Below are 7,627 nucleotides of genomic sequence, written 5' to 3' on the forward strand. Positions count from 1 at the left end.
GACCATAGCTTGCTTCATACCAACAATCTCCGTGGGATCGACCCTTACTCGCGTAAGGTTTATTACTTGGACGACCCAGTGCACTTGCTGGTTAGTTGTGTGAAGTTGTGATAAAGAGTTGAGATTACAATTGAGAGTACCATGTTGATGGCGCCATTGATGATCATAATTTCGTGCACCACTCATACAGAGACCATAGGGATTCCACTGAACTTACTTTTGCCATTCATGAGCTCTGATGAGTATTCTTCCTCTGAAGAGGACGAAGACACTGTTGAAGAGCAAGTTGCTCAGTATCTAGGAGTAATCATGAAGCTGAATACCAAGTTATTTGGTAATGAGATTTGGGAGGATGAACCTCCATTGCTCATCAATGAACTGAATACTTGGATTCAGCAGACATTACCTCAGAAGAAACCGGATTCCAGAAAGTTCTTGATACCTTGCACCATAGACACTATGACCTTTGAGAATGCTCTGTGTGACCTGGGGTTAGGCATTAACCTCATGTCACTCTCTGTAATGGAGAAACTAGGAATCTTTGAGGTACAAGCTGCCATATTTTTACTAGAGATGGCAGACAAATCAATGAAATAGGCTTATGGACTTGTAGAGGATATCTTAGTGAAGGTTGAAGGCCTTTACATCCCTGCTGACTTCATAATCCTAGACACTGAGAAGGATGAGGATGAATCCATCATCCTTGGAAGACTCTTCATAGCCACAGCAAGGGCTGTGATTGATGTGGACAGAGAAGAGTTAGTCTTTCAATTAAATGAGGACTACCTTGTGTTTAAGACTCAAGGATCTTCTTCTATAAATATGGAGAAGGAGCATGAAAAGCTTCTCTCAATACAGAGTCAGACAGAGCCCCCACACTCAATTTCTAAGTTTGGTGTTGGGAGGCCACAATCATGCTCTGAGCATCTGTGAAGCTCTGTAAGAGCTTTCTGTCAAACTACTGACATTAAAGAAGCACTTATTGGGAGGTAACCCAATTTTATTTATCTATATTAATTACTTTTTCATTTTATTTTTTATTGTTATTATATGTTTTCTTTAGGTTGATGATCATGTAAAGTCACAAAAATAGCTGCAGAATTAAAGCGGAATAAAAAATAGCATAAAAAATAGCACACCCTAGAGAACAGGCTTACTAGCATTTAAACGCCAGTAAGGATAGCAAAATGGGTATTTAACGCCCAGTATGGCATCATTCTGGGTGTTAAACGCTAGAAATGACACACAGACTGGCGTTTAATGCCAGAAAAGAGTGTCTGGTATCTAGCTGGCGTTAAAGGCCAGTAAAGATAGCAGAATGGGCATTTAACGCCCAGTCTAGCAGCATTCTGGGCGTTAAACGCCAAAATTGACAGCCAGACTGGTGTTTAACGCCAGAAATGGGCATCTGCCTGGCGTTTAACGCCAGAAATGGCACACAGTGGGCATTTAAACGCCAGAAAGGTGCAGGGATGAGAAATCCTCGACACCTCAAGATCTGTGGACCCCACAGGATCCTTACCTACCCCAGCTCACTTTCTGCCTTCTTTATACCTTTCCATAACACTCTTCCCCATAATCTCTCCACCACTCACATCCATCCATTATTTTCCAACATAAACCCCACCTACCTCACCATTCAAATTCAAAACCAATTCCCTCCCAAACCCACCCCTTCTCACACGGATTTCCTTTTAGGTAATTTTATTTTATGTTTAAGCTTTTTACTTTTCAAAAATTTTTCAAAAATACAAAAAAATATTTCCATTTTGTTCTTCAGAGTTTTTAAGAATGGATCCTAGAGTTTCATGATGATTTGTTGAAGTATGGCTGGCTGTGAAGCCATGTCTAATCTCTTAGACCAAGGTTTCAACTTATCATCACAAGAGCTTGTTGATTTCTATCAATTTTGCTGTTGTGAGCAATGATCTGTTAAAGCTTGGCTGGCCATTGGCCATGTCTAGTATTTTGGACCGGAGCTTTCACTGAAAGCTTGGCTGGCTGTGAAGCCATGTCTAATTCCTGGACCGGAGTCTTAGACTAGCATTGCAATGATTCCTGGAATTCTCATTAAGAATTTTGAACCCTTGTTTTTCTTTTCCACTCAATTTTCAAAAAAGCACAAAAAAAATTTATAAAATCTTAAAATCAAAAATAGTTTTATGTTTCTTGTTTGAGTCTAGTGTCTAATTTTAAGTTTGGTGTCAATTGCATGTCTTTATTCTTCTAATTTTCGAAAATTACATACATTATGTTCTTCATTGATCTTCAAGTTGTTCTTGATGATTTCTTTGCTCTGATCTTTAAATTCTCTTGTCTTGAGTGTTTTGTTGTTTCTCATATGCATTCTCAATTTGTTAGTGTCAATAGTATACAAACTTCTAAGTTTGGTGTCTTGCATGTATTGTTTATTTGATCTTAGTTTCATTTTGATTATTCCTCATCATTAAAAATTTAAAAATTCCTCATCATTTTGATTATTTTCATAGTCCTCTTACATGAAAAACACGTCCTTGGAAAAAACAAGAAAGGGACAAAACTAAATTAAGAGATAAGCGAACAAAACATCTCAAGAAACTATGTTACTTACAAAGTGGATCTTCAAGTAGCTTTTGATTGTTTGTGTCAATGATGAGCCATTATTTTATGGGTTATTTTATATTGAATTGAATGGATTTTGTCACTTATTCTCACACTTATTCATCTAAAGTGCATGTTTTTAAGTTTTCTTCCTAATTTTGTGCTATGATTGAAAACATGCTTCTTTGGCCTTAAATTTGCTAATTTTTAATCATCTTTTATTACCATCGATGCCATGATATGTGCGTTAAGTGATTTCAGGTTTTCTAGGGCAGGAATGGCTTAGAGGATGGAAATGAAGCATGCAAAAATGGAAGGAACACAAGAAATTGAAGTTTTGAGAAGCTGGCCTTGACGCGCACGCGTGGACAACGCATGCGCATGACCGGTGCAGCGGGCAAGTGACGCATACGCGTGGATGATGTGTATGTGTGACAAGCGTCACATGCCTCAGTTACGAGAAAATGCTGGGGGCGATTTCTGGGCTGCTGTTATATGTAGAATTCTAGAGAGAGAGGCTCTCTCCTCTCTCCAGGTTTAGGGTTTCTTCTTCCAATTTCTCTTTAGATTTAAGTTTCAGTCATATTTTAATTTAGTTTTCTCTTACTTTTATTTGTTCTAGAACTTTAGTTATCTACTTCTCTTATTGATTCATTTTCTTTTAAAACCATTGTCTATGCCAGTACCTTTGGCAACGATTTTTTTGTTACCGTTGGCTTAGGTAAAAAACCATTGCCTTTGAGTATTGGCAACGACCGCATATACCACAGGTCAAAAACCGTTGTCAAAGCATTGCTTAAAGTTTTAGGAACGATTTTTCAATCTACAACAACAATTTTTTACCGTTGCAAAAACCCTTATTTGTTGTAGTGAACGGTTGACTAACAACATTAATTAATAGACAGTCATGCATCTAAAACTCAAACTTTTATCATTAGGACAAGTCTTACTGCATGACAGACACTCAGAGTATGCAGTGAATCATAGCCAGTCAATTCCCAAGGCTCTAACAGAAACAAACTGCTCTGATACCATAATGTAACACCCTAACTTTTAGCACCTCATGATTGTACCAAAAATGTAGGCATTACTTAGATCTAAACCTTTCTATTCTATAAGATATTATTAATATTATTATAAGTCAGAGAAGAGCAAATAGAGTGTTCTTAAAAGTTTTAGAAAACGCAAACTTAATTAAAGTACTATATAATTCTTTTTCATAAGACACTTAGGGAAAGGCAAGGGAATAATGCAGAGATAATTATATTATAGAATGATAAGGAAAGAAAAGAAAAAGAAAGAAAAATATTAAAGAACCTCTGCCATAGGAGAGCAGAGAGCAAATATTATAAGAATTTAAAAGAATTCCTGCCAAAGGAGGGCAGGGCACAGAAAAGAAAGAAACAATGAATGAAAAGAAAATGAGATAAGCAGAGATATGGTGGTGAATCCACCGAGATTTGCTTTTCAAAGATACATCAACCACTCCAGGGGATGGTCGCACCTGTAAGACAGAGGTTGCTTATAGAGGTTATCAATACATATATTGGCTAGAGAGAGCCTCTCCTATAAGACCGAGGTTGCTTACCGAGGTTATGTTTGCATACATCGGCTTAAGAGAGTCGCAACTGTAAGACAGAGATTGCTTATAGAGGTTATGGCACTGGAAGCCAAACTCAGACAAAGCTTGCTGAGTTTAATCAAAATATAATTCAATAAATAACAGAGAATAAAAGAATTAAAAGAATAAAAGTAACTAAAAGAAATCTCTACCACAGGAGAGCAGAGAACAAAGATTAAAAGGATCTAATGAACATCTGCTACCGGAGAGTAGATAGAAAAGAAGGTATTAATTAAAGGGATCTCTACTGCAGTAGAGCAGAGAGATTAAAACAGAGTTGAGTGCTGTTTGGGCCTTAGTGCTAAGTGTCTAGTGGAAACGGCGATGTGTAATGCTCACTTGATACTATATGGACGGCTCAGTGGGAACGGCAATGCATAACGCTCACTTGATACTATATGGACGGCTCAGTGGGGACGGCGATGCGTAACGCTCACTAGAGACCGAAAGGAAGGTTCTCCCATGAGGATGGCGATGCGTAACGCTCATGGAGGGAACGTTGGCTGAGATAGGACAACGATACGAAACAATTAACTCAGGACCAGTGTCAAGAATCGGGCAACAAACCGACACATGAGCTCATGGCTTGTATAGGACTAGGCATGCATCATACTTGTTTGCGCATATTTGTTTATGATTGTGTTTTCTATTATTGTGTGTTCTCTTGATTGGATTCTATGTTCTGTAATTGCTGAGTTGGATTTATACTTTCTTGACTATTGTTATTGACTGAGAACATAATGAAACGAACTTAACTTCTAACACTGACCCTACTAAGAACTTCTCAGTTCTTACCCCCCTATTTTCACCCCTTTCAGCTACAGGTGCGAAGATTTAGTGCGGAGCTACAGGAGCACAGAAGATTATGTTCACGGGTTGAGTTATAAGAATTTATTTTTCCCTCATCGTTTATTGTTTTCATTTTTAGCGGGGTAGGATTTGTAATAAGTCTATGTATTTAATACTATGTGAATATATAAATACTTTTGTGATTAAGTGATTGAAAATAAAGTCTCCTCTCGTCTTCTTAATTAAAGTTTCGTTCGTATTCGCGAAGGCTCAATATTAAATAAAGATAGTATAGAATAAAAAGGTTCAGAGGTAAATAACACCTGGACTTTTGGTACGATCCTGAGGTGCTAAAAGTTAGGGTGTTACATCTCTCGCTTTTGTGACCTAGAGGGATTAGGGGAGTATATAAAGTCTAGGATAGCCTGGGTGCCAGTTTAAAGATTTCTTGGATAGGTCAGGGCCTGAACTGTCATATATATATATATATATATATATATATATAGAGAGAGAGGTGTCATAACTGAATTCTATATGCTACTATAGGCTGGATGACTAAGTACTGTTAACTGACATGAAATGTACATATGTGTGGTTGTTTATAACTACTTTATCTATTATTACTTGTGATTTTATTACTTGTGATTTTATCTGCATAAGTATTTTTGCTTACCAAATCAAATGCCTTAAAAAAGAGGGTTACTCTGATAAAATGATCACATTTTAACAACGATTCAAAAATATATAATAAATAATAGTTAAAGTTAAGAGAAGCAAGTTAATAATACTTAGCTTCTAGTGTGACATTGACACGCTAGGAATTGGTCTTTATTACACTGACAATATAATTTATTTTGATCCTTGAAGCTTATTGATTGTATAGTTGCTTCCCTGCACACAAAGCAATGTGCAATTATCAATTCCATAGAATTTCAAAGACTAAATTTTTATACCTACAAATGCTTCCATTCCTATTTATCCCATCTAAAATTCTAATGTGCAAACAACCTCCCAAGTGAATATTTATTGTACGAAAAAGAATTTTGTCCAAACCAAGCTCAACACAGAGGCCTCTTATTGTAGAATCAAACAAAAATACAAGATGCAAACTTACTCATAATAGGAACCTAAACCTCCTTTATTACTACAACTTGCTCACTCCGCCACATTAACATACAAAGAAAAGTCATGTTATCCTTTTGTTAATAAAATCATTGCTACAATCCAAGAAATTTGAACAATTTTTACTCGCCTATGAGTTATGAAATATTAATTTGTGAATTTAATTTTGTACCTATAAGTTTCATCATAAATTATTGTATGAAAAATAACAAAATGTAAAAAAAAATAGAGACAAGAAAATCAAGAGAGAGAGAGAGTAACCTTCTGTACTTCTAGGAAAAAAATTTGTGCCTTCAAGCTGATGGAGAAGAAGGTGAATCAACTAGAGATTATAATAATGGATTATGAGTGATTATCAACAACAAAAAGAAGCATGAAATCAAAGGAGAAAAGAACAAAGAGTAACATTATTAGCTTACCACGGATAGAAACTAATATATGTGCGGGGTTCTGGAGATGATTTCATTGTAAGTTTTCATTCGGGGTGAAGAATTTCTTTCGTTGCAATTTGGAGGAGCTAGGTTTTGGAAGAACGAAAATTAGGATAGTGGCGAGTAGCAATAGAGTGAACATTTGGGAGAAGCGCTCGAACAAAAAATGCCAAGGTAATGGGTGAATTTGTGAAAAAAATTTGAACTGCCGTGGAGTGAAAATGATTAACCATAGTAGTCCTTGAGATTCACAGGATTATTCAATTTGGTCTTTGAGATTCCAATTTCACCCTAATGATCTCCCAGATTTGGCTCCGGACACCATAGTTGTCCCTAGGGTCATCTGGTGCTGACTCAACTGACGAAGTGCTGATGTAGCTATCCTTTGCCATGCAGGAGGTTCTCAATGGCTAGATGACTTGAAAGGATTACCATTGGACCCAATTTGGTCTCTCCCTATTATAAAACCCTAATTCATTCCCAATGTTCAAATTGTTCTCTTCTTCTTATTCTTTTATTTTTTTTCTTCTTCTTAATATTCTTGAATATGTGTAGCTTTTAATTATATATATATACAATACAACATATGTTAGATGAGAAAAAAGTATTTGTATTTATATTTACTTTTTTAATAAGTGTTGAATCTTTTCTTCCCATATGCCAAAGGCACTCAATTCATTACCATTATAGAGACATCTCACTTTCAGGTGGTTCTTCTTCTTCTCTTTCAAGCACCTACCACTCATCAATACGAAGTTTTCACTATCTTTAGTTTAGAGGGAAGGACACGTGAAAAGGATTCTTCAGCCATTTTCATGTTGCTCTCTGTGAAATTAAACCAAAACATTCAGAGACGATGACAACAGGGAGACAGGATGTGTTTTCTGGGACGAACTTGTTGATGCTATCAGAAACTCAAAGTTGTTTGTTGTTATCTTCTTCGAAAATTATACTTCCTCTAGGTGGTGTTTGAGAGAGCTCATCGAGATCATAGAATGCAGGAACAAGAATGAACATGTTTCTATGATTCCAATGTTCTACGAAATAGAACCCACACATGTTCGCAAGCAGTCCAGAACTTATC

The sequence above is a fragment of the Arachis hypogaea genome, chromosome 8, assembly GCF_003086295.3.
Source record: "Arachis hypogaea cultivar Tifrunner chromosome 8, arahy.Tifrunner.gnm2.J5K5, whole genome shotgun sequence".
NCBI lineage: Eukaryota > Viridiplantae > Streptophyta > Magnoliopsida > Fabales > Fabaceae > Arachis > Arachis hypogaea.